The sequence below is a fragment of the Dioscorea cayenensis genome, chromosome 17, assembly GCF_009730915.1.
Source record: "Dioscorea cayenensis subsp. rotundata cultivar TDr96_F1 chromosome 17, TDr96_F1_v2_PseudoChromosome.rev07_lg8_w22 25.fasta, whole genome shotgun sequence".
NCBI lineage: Eukaryota > Viridiplantae > Streptophyta > Magnoliopsida > Dioscoreales > Dioscoreaceae > Dioscorea > Dioscorea cayenensis.
The window spans coordinates 18,366,897-18,387,783 of NC_052487.1; the positions used below are offsets into that span (position 1 = coordinate 18,366,897).

General features: G+C 33.9%; 1 long non-coding RNA gene and 1 pseudogene across 3 annotated transcripts; both read left to right on the forward strand.

Annotated features, from left to right (window-relative positions):
• The first annotated feature begins 4,907 nt into the window (after positions 1 to 4,907).
• On the forward strand, positions 4,908 to 7,804 carry LOC120280866. 3 transcript variants are annotated; one of them, XR_005542425.1, is made up of 5 exons: positions 4,908 to 5,123; positions 5,251 to 5,318; positions 5,396 to 5,479; positions 5,565 to 5,657; positions 7,438 to 7,804. It is a non-coding gene; the product is annotated as an uncharacterized LOC120280866 (long non-coding RNA). The 3 variants fall into 3 exon arrangements; XR_005542424.1 differs by having other exon boundaries at positions 5,402 to 5,479; XR_005542426.1 differs by having other exon boundaries at positions 5,418 to 5,479.
• Positions 7,805 to 16,480: 8,676 nt separating this feature from the next.
• LOC120281204 overlaps positions 16,481 to 20,887 on the forward strand; it is a 21,697-nt pseudogene continuing 17,290 nt past the window's right edge.

Here is a 20,887-nt window from a genome sequence, read left to right on the forward strand (position 1 = left end):
AGTCTTGCTTCATGAGCTTTTAGGGATCCTGTAAGAACATCCAAGGTTAGCTTAGTGATATCCTTGGACTCTTCTATAGCCATCACTACATGATTAAACTTGGCCCCCATGCTTCTCAGCACCTTTTTGACCACCATAGCTTCAGAGAAAGTGTCTCCAAGCCTCTTCATTTGGTTCACCATCTCTTCAACATGAGTAATGAATTCTTCGACACTCTCATTGTTCTTAATCTTGAGATTCTCAAAAACTTGATGCAGCGATTGCAACTTTACAGTCGTCAGCTTGGGGTCACCTTGATACTGCCATTTCAAATGATCCCAAGCTACTTTCGCAGTCTCAACTACCTCTATGTGAGAGAACGACTTGCGGTTCAGGGATTACTAGATCAAATAGAGGGACTTTGAGTCTCTCTTCTTATGCTCATTCATCCATGCTCATCTTCACCTTCTGGGATTCCCTTCTCAATCAAATCCCATAGATCTTGAGAACGAAACAGCATTCTCATTATGATGCTCCAAGGTCCATTGTCTTCACCATCGAACACTAGTTAAGGAGGCATACCATTTGCAGCCATACTTATAGCTCTAGAACATGGACAAGTGGTAGAACAACACACATAGATGGATCGAATGAGCAGCTTTGATACCACTGTTCAATGTGTTAAGAAAGGGATGAGAGAACAAAAGTTCTCTGATAACAAACAATAGAAAGAGTTGTAGGCTTGTATTCAAAGATAGATCAGAACATACATATATATCAAAACATGATATTAAAAAACATACTAGGATACCTAGTACATGCTCGACATTGTCTCCCAATGCTTGTACGAGCCTTTTACCCGTAACTCTTTGCACATACTTCGATTTGAGAGCATACTGAGATAAATCTTCATCATGGTCACAAGATGCTGACCATTCTTCACATGTTATCACAGCAGCTTCTACCATGCTTCATTCAACGGTCTTCAGTCAACTGTGACAAACAGTACTCGAACACTCTACACAGGAGATCCGGTATCGACAGATCAAGAGGTTTGTTTATATATGTTTTTCTTATCCAGGATAAACTTGATCTCCTCAAAAAATAATAATAATAATTTTATTTGGAAATAAATCGAATGAAATTCAAGATTTAAAAAAGGAAGAAAGAAAGAAAAAATTAATAAATAAAAGAAAAGTGGATAATGATCCGGATATTCAATGAGAAAAAAAAAAGAAAAGAAAATTTTTGGATATTCAAATAAAAAAGAAAAAAAAAGGGATGATTTTAAAAAATATATAAAGGATAAATCCTAAAAAAGGATTAAGAAAATAGATCAAATTTTTTATATTTTAAAAAAAAAATATATAATAAATATTAAAAAAAACTGGAAATTCCCAAAAACACCCCTTAAATTTGGAATATGCACAAACACAACCCCTAAATTTGTGTATCCCTAAAACCCCTTTTCTTTTTAAACACAATTATTTTCAAACCCACAAAACATGTAACAGTGGTTAACAGAGTTAGTTTTGAATTTTCTTGACGAAATTGCCCCTTGCATGGGAAGTTGTGGCAGTGCGACGTGGTTTGACAATATGCCTTTTGCAGCAATCATTTTTCCGGTTTGAGAGGAAGTGGGTTTTTCTTTTTGGGTAATCCCAAGAGACAACCATTACTAGCGCCGGTTATATTTTTTCTCTCTTCGCCTCTTCAGCTTTTCCCTTTCCAAAGTTGTCTCTGTCTAGACATCCTCTGTAGAACCAAAATTTCCCTTTCCACCAGTGTCTCGAAGGAGAAGTCCTGCTCAAGTATTAGGCATTTTATCAGTTTGCAGTCTAAGGTATTGAGCCGAGGTAGACGTCATTGAAGAAGTTGTGAATATGGTTTTGTTTGTAAACTATTCTGTTAGAAAGAGAGATTTTTCGGTTTTGTTTTGTGGTTCTGCTTTAATTGGATGATATTGAAGTCTGTAAGGAGATTTCTCGGCTAGGTTTTTTTTTGTTTTTTATTTTCGTATGTGTACATGATCGAAAGAGATTTTTTTATTGTTATGCTGTGTAATGTTTATAATGTATATTTCCCCTTTACTTTGATATGGTTGCAGTTTTAGAAATGATGTTTCCGTTTGAACAATGATGTTTCCATTTAACAATTGTAGTTTCTGTTTAAGAAATGAGGTATCTGTTTACGAAGTGATGTTTCTGTTTAAGAAATGAGGTCTTCGTTTAAAAACATATCTTTCCTCTTAAGATGTTCTAAATACTGCTTAATGTATTGTTATTGTCGCAGGCTTGTGATTATGGCATTAAACCTAGTTAATGGGTGATGCTACTTGACACCGGTAGTGGAGATTGTGGTTGAAATGAAAGTTCACATGAATGGACAACACTGGGAGATTATCCGAAGGACACTATTTTCAGCATTCATTGAACTGGAACCTGTATTCCAAGAGAGTGCCCTTCTTGATTCCCTGTTGCAAAGAGTACGATAACCGCACTAATAAATTTAAGATCGGGACAAGCCTGCTAAGTTTTAGGCTTGAAGATGTGGCTTTCATTCTTGATCTACAATGTGATGGAGACGCAGTCATATTTCAGAAGAAGAAAACACACTCAACTTTTGAAGAGAATTATTTATTGAAAACCTACGAGAGAAAAAGAGACTTCAGCAAGAGAACACTTGAGCAACTTGTTCGGCAGAGCTATGAAGAAGAAAATTTTGTGAAACTCCTGATGGTGTACTCATGGGTACAATCCTCTTCCCAAATATCTCATGCTCAGTTCTAAATTAGATCGCTGATTATGTCGATGATTTACCTGGCATGGGGTAATACGCATGGGCGCATGCGATGTACAATTGGCTTATGGAAGGCGTTCCACAAGCGGCTGCTCGAGTGCAAGCAAGATGCGTTGGGAAGAAGACCAACACATGATACCTTAAAGGTTGCTCGGTCGTATTGAACATCTGGTTTTACGAGCTGACCGGCACCGGAAAGAAGCTACATTTTGGCAAGACTCCGAGGATGCTGTATTACGATGAAAATAGTTATCAGAAGTATGCATTGATAGGAACCATGTTGTCATCTTTCGAAGGAAAGGAGATAATAAATCATGAACAATGTGCTACAGTTGTTTGGAATACTGTATTGTTTAACAATAGTAGTTTCTATTTAATTTTAGTCGTTATCATTTAATAATAGTAGTTTCAGTTTAAAACTATGTTTTAGTGTTTAACCTTGTGGTTTGTTGTTTAAGTATATGGGATATCATTTAAATATATGAGTTTACTAGTTTAAAAACATTTGTTATTGTTTAAGTTGAATGATTTTATTAAGATTGTGTTGTTTACAAATGTTAGTTTACTAAATTGGTCACGGCGAATGCGAATGAAGAAATCTTTGTTCGGGCCACCCACCGGGGAATGTTAATACTCCCGAACAACTGGCTGGAAGGAAAAATGAGAGGCCAACCTCTTGAAGGCGCGCTCGACACCGTTCCCCTTCTTTCAGCCTAACCCGTGCACGCATTTCTCGATGCCGGACAAGCCTCCCTACCCCACCAGACGTCAACACCACCTCCAATAGCAACAGCCCCTTAACCGCAACAACCGTCCTCCCCCCGGTGGACGGCAATAGGCGACGATGTCACTGTACGTCTATTGCAAACATGCTAGATATTGATAACTGAGTTGCTCCTATTGAGGCATTGGAAGGATGGTCACAATCGAACGCTACATCCCTACAAACAAATGAAGTACCCTGCACGGACGCTACTAGGAATAGCCCGAATGCAGTCGTTGTAGCCCCGACGATTGCCGACGATGTAAGTGGGATGGCCTCATATTTTAATGACGAGAACATAATTGGGATGGCCATTCGAATAGAGCTACGTTTGAAAAAGAGGCTTGTGACAAGAAGAAAAACAATAATGTCTCTCCCTCCATCGGCTGATGATGAAACAATAGTAGCACCATCGTCGGTTGATCGGTTGGCTACGAGGATAGCATTTGAGGAAATTACCGCAACATAAGCTCTACCTGTAATAGACCAACCATCAAAGGATGTGTCTCCGGTTGATGATGTCATCATGAGTGACCTTGACAGGATTGTTGAGTCTATTACCAAAGAAATCCTCGTCTCAGTGGAACTGCGGACGACAGTGCCGCATCGAAGATACACTACAAGAAAAATTCCAAATCGGCACGGTAAAATTAGCACGGAAACAAAATTGTGACAAATTTGTTACAACATTTGATACGGAACTAAGAAACATTGTCAAATATATGAATTTTTTTTAATTTGGTGCTAAATAGCGTACCAAATATATAAATTTAATAATTTTACATCACAGTGCCAAACGCAGTGCCAAACATATTTTTTTAAAAATATAATTATATTAATACCGTGCCAAATACTCAAATATAATAATATATTAATATTGTTCCAAATGTCGTGCCAAAATACAAATATAATAGTATATTGATACCATATCAAATACCATACCAAAATATAATTATATTACTTCCGTGCCAAATACCGTGCCAACAATATAAAATATAATAATATACTAAGACCCGTGCCAAATACCTTGCCAACAATATATAATATAATAATATACTAATACGGTGCCAAAAATATAAATATAATAATATATTAACACCGTACCAAATACCGTGACAATTATATAAATATAGCAAATTATTAATACCGTGCCAAATCCCGTACCAAAAATATAAATATAGTAAATTATTAATATTGTGCTAAATACAATGCCAAAAGTACTAAATTGATTAATGTCGTATCAAATACAGTGCAAAAAATACAAATACAATAATTTTTTAATACTTGTATTATTAAATATAATTATATTATATATATAATATATTATATAATTATAATTCCATCCACCTGATGTCTCGGATGGAATTATAATTAATACCGGCTTGTCTTATCCTCTCCCTCTCTCGAGACTCCGACAAGCCGCCTCCATCTCCGCAGCCGATCGTGACGCAGATGACCGCCATGCCGCCTTCCTCATCCTTTACTCCTCCACTTGGATCTGATTGGTGACCACTATTGCTTCTCCGCCGATGTCTCGGGTGTCCGACAATCATCACCATTGTTTCCATTTCGAGGATTTCAGGTATGATCCTCTTTACGCCCTCAACTTCGACGACGCCTACCTCGCCGAAGATCTATCTAAGTATTGTAATTTCTTTACCTAATTTTCTTCTGAGTTTTTCCTAATTATTGCGGTGTTTTGGTTCTAGGTCTACTAACGAATGACTATAATTTGGATCGCAAGTTGACAATCTTGGCCTAGAGTGCTTCCGAAGTGGTATTGTGATCTATAGACCTTTTGATTGATTTATTTCTGAATTTTTGTTGGTTTGGTGATTAATTAACTTTTTCTAGGGTTAGGGTTCATTGATTCTAGGTATCAAATATTGTTTTCAAAGGAGAAGATGATGGTGGTGGAGAAGCTCTCTTCCTTATAAGGTTTTTTCTATGCGATCTCTAGATCTTTTCTTCATTTCATGTTATTATTGTTATGACTAACTTGGTGATGGTTTAAGTTTCTTAGAAATCGAGGCCAGAGGCTTCATATTTGGATAACCCATTGCACTAGCTATTGGTGCAAAGTTTGTCCCACTGAGAAAACCAAGAAAGTTACCAAGTATGATGATTTTTTTCCTTTCAAAATGTTGAGTTCTGCTGGTGATTTCTCTTTTTATGCACAATGATTGTCAAGGTTGAGTTGGGGTTTAATGATCTATTTTAGGGAAGATAAATATTCAGGCATGCACTATTTGATATGGGTTATTTGAAAAGCTTACATTAGTAGAACTTGAGTTAGAATTGCATAAGTTTTTTTTTAAAAAAAATTAGGCTAGGTTGCTTGCTTCATGGGTTTGCCAGAATTGTTTTCTTGTATCTTGTGTTTGATTTATCTTTTCTTTTTAATGAAGCTCTTGTTAGAGCAAGATTATTCCTTACATCTATTGGCTTATGAGTCTAAATTATTTTTCAAGTTTGAATCCGGATTTGCTGCAGTCTATCACCTTTTGTTGCTCATGTAAACAGTTTGCTCTATTTAATTTTGCCATCTCTCAAGTTGTATACAATAATATATTCTGCATGGTATCTCTGATCTTGTAAATGAATGATAAATGTAGGTTGACAAAAATTGGTATACAAAAATCTGCAGGTTGACATCTAATACTGATGTTGTTAAATCCACAGAATGAACGTGATAATTCTAAAATACAACTAATTTTAAAAATAAACATATCCATTGATAATGTGATACCTGTTAGCTGTTTATCTGACAACAATAGTTGTTTCAAAGCACTCAGGCAGGCTTGAGCAACAGCTTTTGTATGTTCTGCATCCCATCCCCCAAGCTTCATTACCACATCTGCATTTGTGTATCCTAGATTTTTATCCTTCATGTTCATTTGAGCCTCTTCTTTCGCAGAATCCTCATCTAGATTTTTAGAGAAAGATGATTTGAAGGTTATGCCGACAATTTCATTTGATTAATGAATGATGGTTTATCCACATTTACTCAATGTGTGTATATAGACATGCTTGATTACCCATAGACTCAAGTATCTAAGTATATGATTTACTTGTGACGTGATCTTAACTTAATTACATCTCCATTTAATTAAGCTAATGCCTCAAAAATCTGTCCTTTATTAGTTTCTAATGCATGCCGAGCTTGATAAGCTTTGTGTTTAACTCCATAATTTAGCCTAGGTACCAATTAAGGCTCAGTACACTAAATAATACTGCCTATATTTAATTTTTTGTGAGTCCAAAGCTTAGTACTCTATGATTGACACCATGGTCTAATTTAGTTAAGCTAACGGTTTATTTGTCAAGGCTAAGTGTATACTAAGCCTCAAAGTTAACCATTTATAGTTTATTTGTGGCATAATTTTATCACATTAACTAATTAATGTGAAAAAAAATGAGGTTTATTACAAAATATATATATATATATATATGTCTAATAATAGATTATGTTCAAGTATGCTGAAATGTCTAGGAAGAAGCTAGTGATATTCAAATCATTGAGTAATTTCTCAATTCTTGATTGTGATATGTTTTATATGAAATGTGCAGTTGAAGCATCATTGATACTATAAGTTTTCTAAAAATAACCTTCCTCATAATCTCAATGCTTTGAATAAATCATGTTGTTCCCTTTATTCTGGTCTTCTTATGATGGCCAGGATGTCTCTGAATTGGGCCCTGATGTATGTACACACTGACAGATGACATTATTGGAATGTGATATGATACAAGTTATATGAGTAGATTTACTCCAAAAGTTTTGATTTCACTATTATTTGTGCATTATTCAATATTTGTGTCCGCTATGTCCTTGCGGCCAAATTTTTTTTTCCTTTGATTTCCTTAACTTGTGTGTTACTTATTATGCTTTCCAGGATGTATTTCGTGAACTTATTGAGGACAGGCCACAAAAATCCATCAGAGATGAGGTAGATCTTGTGGCATTACCAAAGCAATTGTGGTGTTTACTGAAAGAAAAGAATGTTGGTGAGGTATAATCAGCAGAAGTTGGATGGCTGTTTGACCATGGCCATGCCCTGACATCAAGTTGTGTTTTCCTTCAGGATGGAAGACTAAAGGCAAGTATATATCTTCAAGTGCTTCTCTTTTGTATTTGGACTGTGTGAATGATGATCACAAGCAGACCTGTATCATATGTGATGATATGCTTAAGTTCTACTTAGATTTACGGAGTTTATGGGAACACTTAATACGACTAAAGCAAAACTATGCCTATTGACACTTGATGAGCTCCTAGAAACATTTTACTTACACCAATGGATATTTAGTTGACTTAGGTAAAATTGTTTCAGTTTCTTATCTCTTATTGTTCTGTTAATGAATAAGTGAATCCTAGGGTTGTGTTGTTTGGTTATCCTAGGATGGAAGATTAAAGATTCTTGTTGTTGTGTGATTGTTAGCCTAGATCTCTCTTTTCTTGCAGTTTGAATTCTTACAATTTCGTATATTGCAAATGCCAGTTAATCAGATCACTTTTTTACTTCTGAATAAATTTCCATACAATACCTATTTGCAAGTACTTCTTTATATAGAATGAGTCAATTTGAGAGGTTATTTTTATTATTTTCTGATAAATCTTTGTCTGGTTTGAGAAAGTACCCTAGGCTTGATCTTTTTGGATTGCTCAACACTAGCTTTAGTAAGAAGAAAAATGCTTCACTTTGACATTTTACTTTTAGTTATTCTTTTACCCAATCAAATAGATGGTGTTTACTTGGCATGTGGCAATTATTGTGTTGATTTTTAATTCATTTGTATGACCTTGTTCATAAGCATAATGGAAGTCTCGGTTTAGGTAGCTTTGAATTAAATCATGTGGAGGATCTTCTATAATTTTTAAAGTTTACAGTTTGTATTGCTCATTTTTCATATTTGCCAATGTTGATTACAAAAATTGCTATGCTTATTCTGGCCAGACCCAATATATATTTAATATGCATTCTAGTGAGGTCCAATGCAAAAAAAAAAAAGTCAGACTTCTAAACTAAATTTAAAATGAGGTCATGTATTAAAATTAATTCATTAGCAATGATGAATGAAGAAGAACGGGAAATCTCTCTTCCAATAATAAGTCCACCTATGTAGCACCCTACAATATATATCAACAAATTCAGCTTTTGTTAAGCAGGACAATTAACCAAAATTATTTTCCAAATGAAAAGAATTATTTCAATGTTGTGTTAACATTTCTTACTCTCAAAATTTGTGCAGATCCATCACTACAAGAAAATTGTAATTTACCAACAATATTTTTCGTTTCTAATCTGTTGCTAATTCATTTTAGAAACAGATTAGAAATGAAATTTTTCTGTTTCTAAAAACCTCGTTGCTAATTTCCTAGCAACAGAATTTCTTTCCGTTTCTAATTTACCAATAAAATTATATTCCGTTGCTAATATTAGAAACAGATTTGTTATCCGTTACTAACTTACAAACGGATTTGTAATCCGTTTGTAAATTAGTAACGAATTCTCAACGGACAAAATTTACGTTTCAAACTTTAAAACGGATGTAAAGTTCGTTTTTAAAATTGAAACGGATAAGTAATCCATTGTTGATTCATTGCTAATTAGTAACAGAATTATTCCGTTGCTAAATTTATGTTTCTAATTCAGCAGTTTCTTGTAGTGCATGATTAGCTAGCAGATGGTATTCTCTGTCTTCTTCTGCCTGCAGGTAGTTCTGTCTCTACTCTTGACGTTGGTTCAAGTTGGGGATTATCTGCTGCAACCTACATCAACATAGTAATTTGAATTATGGAATGAAAATTAATATAGTGATGAAGAAATGAGCAGTATGGAAGCTTACAGATATTTTATCTATATTTTGACAATGACGCCTATTGTGGCCCTCGGCATGACAAATTGTACACTTGAAAACCCTGCCTACCTCAGACAATTTTTTTAGCTCTTATTTCTACGTTCTAGTAGCTTTCTTTTCCTTTTCTTAGGTGGTCAACCATGCATTCTTTTAACCATAGGAGGTAGTAGTTCACCTTCTTCACTAACTGGCTAGAACTTCCTGTCTTTCACTGGATTCACAAAAAATTGATATGCTTATATATATATATATATATATTGAACCATTTGGAGACATAATTAAGTGGATCACCTCCTTTATAGGCAATTACAACCATGGCATGCTGGCAAGGTATGCCGATATTATTCCATTTTCTACAAGAACATGAACATATTTGCTATGCTAGCATAACTACATATCCCTCTCTTACATCCAAAACTAAGTTATCAAAAAATACTTCATGGCTTGCTCTTCCATTCCACTCAACAAGCCATTTTGCAGTCTTTTTTTTTCTTAATCTTGGCAAGTATATTAGGGCCAATATCAGCATTCACTTCCTAACATAACCCCTTTTCACAGCTATCCTTATCATGATATACTGTCTTATATCTTCAAGCATGGTGATGATAGGCTTGGTCCTGGAATCCATAATCACCACATTAAATGTCTCTCACATGTTGTTGTCAATTACCTCACACTTGGCAACATCTGAAAAAAATGGCTGACATAAACCAGTAATGGGCCATCTTTCCAATAACTCCACTACAGCCTTCTCTCCTCCTTTTAATTTCTTTATTTGGTCCAACTTTGTTTGCATCTCACGCTGGCTTGTACACCTAGCTACATTCCAAAATTGAATTTGAAGATCCTTGCCATGATGTTTCTTCCCCCATCTTGCATAAATGTGCCTTGCACACATCCTATGCTCCACAAATGGTAATAATTTATTCACTGCATGAATTAGCCCCTACAAAGAAGATAGTGAACAAATCAAAATACATCCAAGTAAATAACAAAAAATTGTACTAATATTATCTGACATTCTGCATATCATTGACTATGGACCAACCAAGTCTATCTCCAATTCCAAGATCAGTCTTTAGATGGTTTATAAACCATGTTCATGATTCACTTGTTTCTTTTTATATTACTACCCATGCAATAGAGAATATCTAGTTGTTCCCATCCCTCCCTATAGCCACCAGAATTTGACCCTTTAGCAAACCTTTTAGAAAGCAATTATCCAAGCCTATAAGCCTCCTCCTACAGGCAATGAATCCCTCTCTAGCAGCTGTCAAGCAAATGTAAATCTTTTGGAAAACAGGTAAATTATTTGGGTGATGCCTTTCAGAGACAATAGAAACATTACTCCCAGGGTTAGTGGCCTTTAACTCTAATGCATAGCTACTTAAAACTTTGAAATCTTCTATGAATTGTTCTTCAATCTTTTTCAGCACTAAGCCCTTGGCATTTCTACACACCATTGCTCTCATTTGTCTAGGCCTAATGAAAGGCATGACACTTATCATCTCACCATACTTTTTAGCAATCAAAGAAGCTATGACTCTCTTATTCTTAGTGGCCCCAAGATGACACTTATCATCTCACAACGAACATTTTTCCCACTACATCAAGAACATTGGATCAACCACTTACACCCTTTTGCAGAATTTTTGGCCCTAACACTCAATGTATCATTTTTAACATACTTGAACTCAAAACCCTTTCTAGTTGAAAATTTAATCAGCTCGTTCTTAAATAGTTTGAGTTCTTTAAACCTGAGATCCAAAGAAAAAATCTTCTAGCAGGATATTAGGGTCATAAGTCTTTCTTAGAGACTTATGTCTTCTTGCATCATCGGCATCAAAACCATCACTGGTGTCATCATACCTACCTGGATCTGACGAGTCAATATATTCATTTTCATATGCAGTTACTTTCCCTGGCCCAATATTTTTTCTTCTCACATTTCTTCTAACATGAAGACTAGCAGTAGCATCAAGATGCCCCCTGTCAATATATGCTTCCTCATCTTCCTCTGAATTTTCATCATCTTATTCACCATCATTCCCTTGCACTGCCTTCTTCAAATCAACATATATTCTGACCTGGCCTCCACTACTACATCATCAACATCTGAGTTATATTCAATAAATGGGACATCAAATAACCTTTCTTCATCATCCATGTTTGACTCATTGTCACTTTCACTTTCATTGACCTGGCTCATAAGCAATGGTTCAATAGTTTTAGAATTAGAGAGTAAACATTCTAGTAAGGTAATCCCATGATTTGCATTTAATGACTCCACATAAACATCTATAGTCAACTTTCTCCTTAATTGGTCAGCTAGCACTGTAGTCCCCCCATTATTGCATATTAGTTGTAATGTGTCCCCCATCATCTTCATAAAACAAATCCATAGTCTTCTTAATATCAAAATCCCAAATCCTTGAGATCTCCCAATAGGTCCCAAAAACAAAATTTATCAGGATCCACAACAAATTCAGATACATTCCCATTGACACATTTCACTTCCCCTTCTCTTACGAAATGACCCTCCATGATGATATTTAAGAATGTACTCATCATAAGTGACCATGTTGTGCGAAAAAGAAAAACCAAGCTAATAAGGTAATAGAAAGAAATGAAGTACATTTACTGATTTGCTATACATATTAAAATGCACTCATCCATTGATGTGCTCATTATAAGTGAAATTGTATGGAACCATTCAAAAATAAAAGTTTTCATGGACAACAAATAAAATTTCCAATTTGGGTAGATGGTTTGAGTTAAATTTAAAACGCCTCTAAGGCAACAATTTTGGTTCCTACTACTCATTATAAAGTAGCTAAACAGGAAAAGACAAACCAAGTCATGCTGGCCATGCTCTCAATCTCACTAACATTTAAGAAAACAGAAGGTTTGAGATGCTTGTTTTGCATGAAAATTGGACCATTCTTTCCATCTCCAACATTTTTTTATCACATTTATTAATCAATTCACCCAGCAGTACAAACATAAAATTACATATGAAAATTTGATTGCGTACCAATTCTTTAAAAAAAGGCAAGCTAATTTTTCTTCATGCCTTCCATAGTATTTTATTTTGGTTATGTATATTTTAGTGGCATGCATGCCTTCCACAGGATGTATATTGCATAAGTGGACCATCCATTACATCTCAAAAAAATTTTATTTACCACATCCATTAATCAATTGACCCTTGACTAAAAACCTAAAATTTTCTATGAGTCTTATTGCATGGCATTGAGAGTTTGATTACATACCTAACAAAAAATAATAAAAATAAGGCAAGCTAGAATTTGATTGTATACCCAAAAAAACAAAAACAAAAACAAAAAAAAGCAAGCTAATGTACTCATCTCCAACATTTTTGTTTATCACATTTATTAATCAATTCAATCTGGAGTACAAACATATAATTACATATGAGAGTTTGATTGCATACCAATTGTTAAAAAAAAAAAAAAGACAAGCTAATTTTTCTTCATGCTTTCCACAGAATGTATATTGCATAAGTGGACCATCCTTTATGTCTCAAAAAAAAAATTTATTTATCACATCAATTAATCAATTGACCCATGAATACAAACCTAAAATTTGCATGAGAGTTTTATTACATACCCAACAAAAAAAAAATTAGCCAAGCTAATTTTTCCTTATAAGAATTTGATTGCATAACCAAAAAACAAAAACAAAAAAAAGCAAGCTAATGTATTCATCTCCAACATTTTTTTTAATCACAATTATTAATCAATTCACCCTGGAGTACAAACAAATAATTACATATGAGAGTTTGATTGCGTACCAATTCTTAGACAAGCTAATTTTTTTTAATGCCTTCCACAACATTTTATTTTGGTTATGTATATTTTGGTGTCATGCATACCTTCCCCAGAATGTATATTGCATAAGTGGACCATCCTTTATATTTCAAAAAAAAATTTATTTATCACATCCATTAATCAATTGACCCATGACTATGTTAGAGGGCCCATATTCTTTAGGCCCATATTTGTTTCAAAACATTCATACTAAAAGTTTAGTACCACATTGCCTAGCTACAAGTAGGGCTGTAAACAAGCCGAGCTGAGCCGAGCTTTGCCTTGTTCAAGCTTGGCTAGTTACTATTTAATCGAGCTTGAACTCGAGCCGAGCTTTCTTCGAGCTTCATTTTTTATGTTCAAGCTTGGCTCGTTACTATTTTAACCGAGTTTCGAGCTCTAATCGAGCTTCTTTCGAGCTTCATGCTCGAGCTCAACTTGTTAAGAAAATTCGAAGCTTAGACTTAGCTAGCTAACTTGATTAAGGCTTGACTATTTTTTTATATTTTATTTTTTTATTTAGTAAACTTATTTAATGAATCATTATCAAGTGTGACTCAACTCAATTTGAGTTTGATTATATTAATGATTGTTACAAATAAAATTGTAAATGATACTATAAACGAGCTTTTAATTATACAATAAACGAGTTCTTCACGAGATTTAATGAGCCGAGTTTGGTGGTGTTCAAGCTTGGCTCGTTTATCTTATGACCTCATTTAACTTAATGAACTAGTTGACTTGAGCTTTTAATGAGCTTAGCCTTCGAATAGTAGTTTATAACCCTATATGTGTAACTCAAATTAACAACAATGACATAGTCACATATACACCTTAATATACATATATATAATGTAATATATATATATATATATATATATAAACGAGCTCACAATCGAGCTTATAAACGAGCTTGTTCATGAGCTTGGTCACGAGCTGTGTTCGCGAGCCAAAACGAGGTGAGCTTTTGGCTGCTCAAGCTTGGCTCGTTTATTAATCGAGCTTGAAAATGATGTTCAAGCTTGGCTCATTTAAAATATGAGCTAAACATAAACGAGCCTTTATCGAGCCAAACACCGAGCTACTCACGAACGGCTCGGCTCAAATACACCCCTAGCTACAAGGAATTCATCTACTTTATATATAGTACTATTCATTATCCTTTAACCTTGCTTTAGTGGTTATGCTCTCTTACGCACAGGCGCTCACGTAGGTGTGTGGTGCGGACACGAATGCACCAGATTTATTGGGTGCAGTCACGCAATAGGTTTTTACCTTTTTGCCCTTTATCTTGTATTTAATTTTTTTTGCCATGAAACGGCTTTCCAGTTCCGGTCGTGGCTCTTCGTCTTTCATCGTGACTCTTCGAGAACCAGCCGTTGCCGTGTCCCTTCACCTTACGCCTTGCCACCTGTCCACCAATATTAAAACCTGATCCATGTCTACTTTTTCCTTACCTCTTCATCTTCATCGAAAAATCTGAGCACTCGTTTGTTCTCTATTCTGGTGCGCGAACAGAGAATCTGACTGTTGAATCCTGGAGAACAACGCCATCTGTAGTTTCCTGTCGCACTGCAAAAAGGAGGCAAATTTGTTCTTAAGGACAGTGCTCTTGCACGCCTCAGTCTTCTGTCATCCCATTCCTGTTTCTCCTCCAACAACAAATCAAATTTCCTAACAGACTACAGACCAAAAATTTTCTATGAGAGTTTTATTGCATGACATTGAGAGTCTTAGTACATACCCAACAAAAAAAAAAATAAGGCAAGCTAATTTTTCCCGATAAGAATTTGATTGCATAACCAAAAAACAAAAACAAAAAAAGCAAGCTAATGTATCTATTGTATGTGGCCCACAATATTATATATATATATATATATATGTATGTATGTATATATATATGTATATATATATGTTGATGTATGGCCTCCCAACTTATATATATTGCATGGAATGGAGCACACTTTGCATCTCAAACATTTTTTTTTTTATCACATCCATTAATCAATAATTGACCCTTGAGTACGAATCTAAAATTTCCTATGATAGTTTTATTGCATGGCACATGAGAGTTTAATTACATACCCAACAACAACAAAAAAAAATAATAATAATAAATAAGGCAAGCTAATTTTTCTATTGTATATGACCCACAATATTACATGTACAAATATGTGTCCTACCTCCCACAATATATATTGCATGGAGTGGGCAATACTTTGCATCTCAAATATTTCTTATCACATTCATTAATCAATTGACCCCTGATTTCCCTATGAGAATTTGATTGCATACCAAAAAAACAAAAGGTATAATACCCGAATTGGTCCCTCTACTTTTCTCTCTCTCTTTCCTTTTTGGTCCCTCTACTCAAAAATGTTCACAAGTAGTCCTCTACTCTTGAAAATGGTTCTACTTAGTCCTTTTTACTCTAAAATAGGCCAATTATTGACTGTATTTTCAAAAATAGAGGGACTAGATGGGAAGAGATTAAAGGGTAGAGGGACTAAATTGGGTCATTTTCAAGAATAGAGGGATTAGCGGAGCGCATTTCTGAGTAAAAGGGACCAAAAAGAAAGAGAGAGAAAAGTAGATGGACCAATTTGGGTATTATACCAAAAAAAAAAGCTAATGTATTTATTGTATGTGGCCCACAACATTATATATATATATATATATGTTGATGTCCTACCTCCCACGTGTATATTGCATGGAATGAACCATACTTTGCATCTCAAACATTTCTTCATTGTTGTGGCCCACAGAATTGCATAAATATAAATTGGTGTCATGTCTACCATTTTCTTAAATTCAGCACTGCATGCCTTCACTAGAATAATCATGCTAATGTAAGAGAGAACATGTAAATGTCGACAATTGGATTGAAGAAATAGATAGCATGAGGTACAATACATTAAAAAAACAATAAGACGAAGAAGAAACAAACCTCTTTATAGGTGTTGCTGCAAAACTAAATACAACAAAATTTTCAGTCACACAACTTTAGTGATTTAAGGAATGAGTTTAAATTTTGATTTGCTATAAAAGAAATCTTCCCATTCAAAACCAAATACACAAATCTAGTTACTATGTCAAAATTGCAAAAGGAACAGCAATGATTTAGTTTATTCTTAGAAGCAAGTTGAAGAACAGACCTAGCGACTATGCGCGTGGTGAATGACAAACAACAATCGGAAAATTTCGCTCCCAAGTTGCAGGTCGTGGCGGATTGGCAAGGACGACGCCAATGCAGTGGAAGAAGGAACAAACACTAGAAGGGTTGCGTCACAGCGTCACGGATTCCAACCAGCTCGGAGGATGTCGTTCAAGGACAAGTGGATATGGTGGAAGAAGAGAAGAGGTTGTCCGGGTGGAGATGGTGGAGAGAAGAGAAGAGGGTTGTCCAGGTGGAGATGATGGGGGAAGAGAAGAGAAGAAGGCACAATTCGGGTTTGGATCCGATTAGGATCCGAATCCAAAGAGCATTACAATGGTTTAACATGTGTTAACAACTTAATTTTTCATATTTTTTTAATTTTTTTTAATATTATTTTAATAAGTGAGAATAGCACATTAGCAAGTAATGATGGAGAAATAGATATCCGTTAAGATTTGGACTATAATTTTTTGATTTGGAAAATAGAGGGATTATATACCGACAATTGATATTAAAAAGAATTAAAAGAGCAATCTGACCTAACTAGAGAGACTAAAGAGGTTATTTATTATTATTATTATTATTATTTTCTATTTATTTTCCCCCTCCACTGAAAAGGGGAAAATGGATTATTTAATTCATAGTCATGCATGCTCCCATTTAAAATAAATCTCTACACTTGATATATCTAATTATATGATTAAATGAGATTTAACCTACCCCCTCTAGCCCTCAATATACGTTAATTAGCATTTATTGCTTTGACAGTTGTGATGAAATCATGGATATCAAAAGCTATATGTTTTCAACATATTTTTGGAAACATTTTTAAAACCCTTCCCCCTACCACCATCAAACACTTCCTCTTTCACTTCTCTTTCTCTCCTTTTAATTTTAATTTTTTATTTTTTAAAAAATATAAACTATTTTACAAGTTAAAACAAATAATTTTAAAAAAATATATTTTTTTCAAACAAATATTTATAAAAATTTATTATTTGGGCTTGTTATTTTAGAGATTAGTTTATATAATATAAAAAATATATATTTTTAGAAAATATTTGTGAAAATTATTGTTTTACTTTTTATTTTTATAAACTAGGATATAACATATAAGATTCATATATATATTGAAAAAAATATTTGTAAAAATCTATTACTTGAGCTATGGACTTTTTATTTGATCTCAAAAAAAGATTATGACTATATCTCTATATTTGTCCCTCCTCTCTCTTTATTTTTTAAAAAACAGATGGATCCAATTTGAATATATATATATATATATATATATATTAAATTTTTTAAGGCAATCCCCAAAATATTTTTTAGTTCCAAATAGTACAATTTTTTATAAGATATTTTTTACACATACAATAGCAATCTATATTATTAATTTTATTTAATAATACAATCAAGTATACTAATATAAAAAATAAAGTTTAAATAAAATAAAAAATATAAATTTAAAAAAATAATAAAAAATGTTTTCCGCTTTAAAAATACACAATCGTTAGTGTATCCAAACACGTTTTTGTTTCAAAAAATTAAAAATAAAATAAAAACAAAGCTAAACAAAAAAAAAGAGAAAAAAAAACAGAAACGATGCCAAACGACCCCTTAAGCTTCTGCTCAATTTCATCAAACAATTTTTATCATGAGAATTGATTATCATTTATCACGGACATCAACCTTGGTTAAATTAAAAATAAATAAGGCTTTGGCAAAATTGTAACAAGTTGTTTTAATTATTTTTATTAAATAAAAATTTATATAATAAAAAATGCACAGATTGATTAAAAATTGTAAAAAAATAAAATATTAAATTAAAAAAATATAGGGACTCTAGATCCTTCTCTAATTCAATTTTTTTTCAATTAATCTACTTGCAATGCATTAAAAACTTATTACCGTTTGTTTGGGATTGTTTTTGTTTTTGTTTTTGTTTTTTTCCTCTTTTATTTTATTTTTATTTTATTATTAATTTTTAAAAAATAAAAACATGTTTAAATACAAAAGTTATTGTATATTTTAGAAAATGAAAACACAAAACAAGTTTGATCATAAAAAAAATATTGTAAAGTTTTTATCATTTCTCATATTTGTATTTTTATATTTTTTTATAAAATTTTTTATATTAGTAAACAAAATTAAGTTGTATTAGTAAATAAATTTTATTTTATATATTTTTATTTGGCCTCCGATGACACGTCATTGCCCTATTACCAGTGGCTTACCGTCCCGACCATTGATAGCCTGCCCCTGCCCTCCACCTACAACCCATGGACGGGTCACCAGCCACCTACAAGTCATCCCTTGCTGTCTTGTTTCTGACGGCAGGCGCTTGCCGCCACTACATGTCCCATAATAAAATGTCACCATTAGCCACTAGAGACCCACCACCGCCAGCCACTACCGGTCGCTTGGTCTCTAACGACCAGTCACATGACTCCTATGTTACTCATGGACACAGGCTGTTGACAACAAACTGTCACCAACCATCATTGATCGCCATGTCTTCCTTGATCAGAATTTGCCAGGCAAACAACTATCCAAGTCGGTCGGTGTAAAAAAATAGTGGTGCAGAAATCTCTAGTGTGTTAGGTTAAAATTAGAAAACCAATGATTAGAAATATTTTCAAAAAAGAATTAAAAATATAGAAAGTTTGTTTCCATATATATATATATATATATATTCTAAAACAAGAGTATTTTTTGTTTCTAAATGTGTTTTTTTTTAATTTTCAAAATTTAAAATTACTAACAAAAATAAAGAATGGACAACGATGTCAAAAGCATGGTTTTTGTCGTTCAGATTGCAAAATTATCTATAAAATTTTGGTATTTAAACTAAGAGATATGATTTTTTTCCAATAGAGATAATAGCTAATTCATTTAATATATATATATATATATTTTTGCATAGTTAATTGTAAAAATAATTTTGTTAACTATAAATTTGAGATACTCCTTTCTACAAAAACACCTGTATTAAGAAAATAAAACCAATAAACTACTTGATATTTTTAAAATAAGGAAAAAAAAACCTAAATTATAAAATATAATAAAATAAACTGAAATAAAAGCCCATGCCTCTTTGTCCCATACATCTTTGTCTTACTCGTACACATTTGAGACTTATTGCAATTGACTATCTGGGGGCAAAAACTCACTCAAGGTTTGAACACTCACACACACAATCAAATAAGAGAAATGAGACAAGCAAATTGGTAACCCAGTTTGGCAAAACCTTACCTATATCTGGGGGGTCAGGCCCGGAGAAACAATCCACTAAAAGAGGTATAAGAACAAAGAGTACAACACTCTCTCACTCTCTCAATACAAAGATTGTCCTCTCTAGATTACCCGATGGCCACTCACTCAACTCTCACCGAAGAGTCTCCTCACCCGATTGGGCTTTATTCTAAATCTTCACGAGGGATCTCTTATATGGACACACCCCGACGCCTAATAAAGTTACTTCCCTTTAGAATTCCTCCGCAGCCTTCCCTAACTCGACACATTCCAAAGTTAGATGTTCAGAAAACCCACGGTAGACACGACCCACCTTCATCGAACACGATCGAAGTTCTAGCAAGATGCACCCGAATCTGCGACCTTCAACCTCCCGGTTCCTTCAGTCCGCCTCGTAGCAGTTGACTCGATTTGAGCTCCTCCTGCCTGCAGCTGCTTCCTTCCTCTCGTCACTTCAGTAGGTCTCCCTCTCCTGAGGGACATGCCCACCAAGCCACACGCGACCATCCCACCAAAGATAGCCACTGAAGATCTCCCGATCTTCTTTCTAAACTTGGCCCAAGTTTAGTCTTCTCAAATGATCTTCGTTTAACTAATGGAAATATTGTTACCAAACTTGATTTCATCTTCATCTAAGTTTAGCCTTCAATATCTTCAAGCATGATCTTCAATTATCCATGCTTGGATCTTCAAATCTCTAATCATATCTCTTGCAATCTTCAATCAATCTCCACATATGATTAGACTCCATAAATAGTTCCGCCCATAGATAGCTCTTGGATCTTCCTTCAAATTGTGTTGTTAAATATGGTCTTGATAATTTCCTTGGTTTCTTCTTACCTAATTTAGTTTGTGTCTTCAAATAGCTTCACACCAAACTAAACTTTGTGTCTTCTAATAGCTTCATACCAAGTTAAGCTCCATGCAATCTTCATGATCTTGAATTCTTGCAAATGATAGAATATTCCTCTCCCTCTTTAAAATAGCTCTTTATAAAAATTAGCTCTATCAAAAATATGATTTATCATCCCGGATCTTACCAGGGATAGATAAACATACTTTAAATAGAACTTGCCTTTCTTGAAGAGATCCTTTAGTCTTTATACACTTTCCAAAAGTAGTCGATCATCACATGACTTCATTGAGAGGAAAATCTTCTAAACATAATTTTCATTTTGATCTTCTAACCCTCAGATTTCACATATCATGACATCATCATTTTCGCCACATCATCATCCTAGTTAA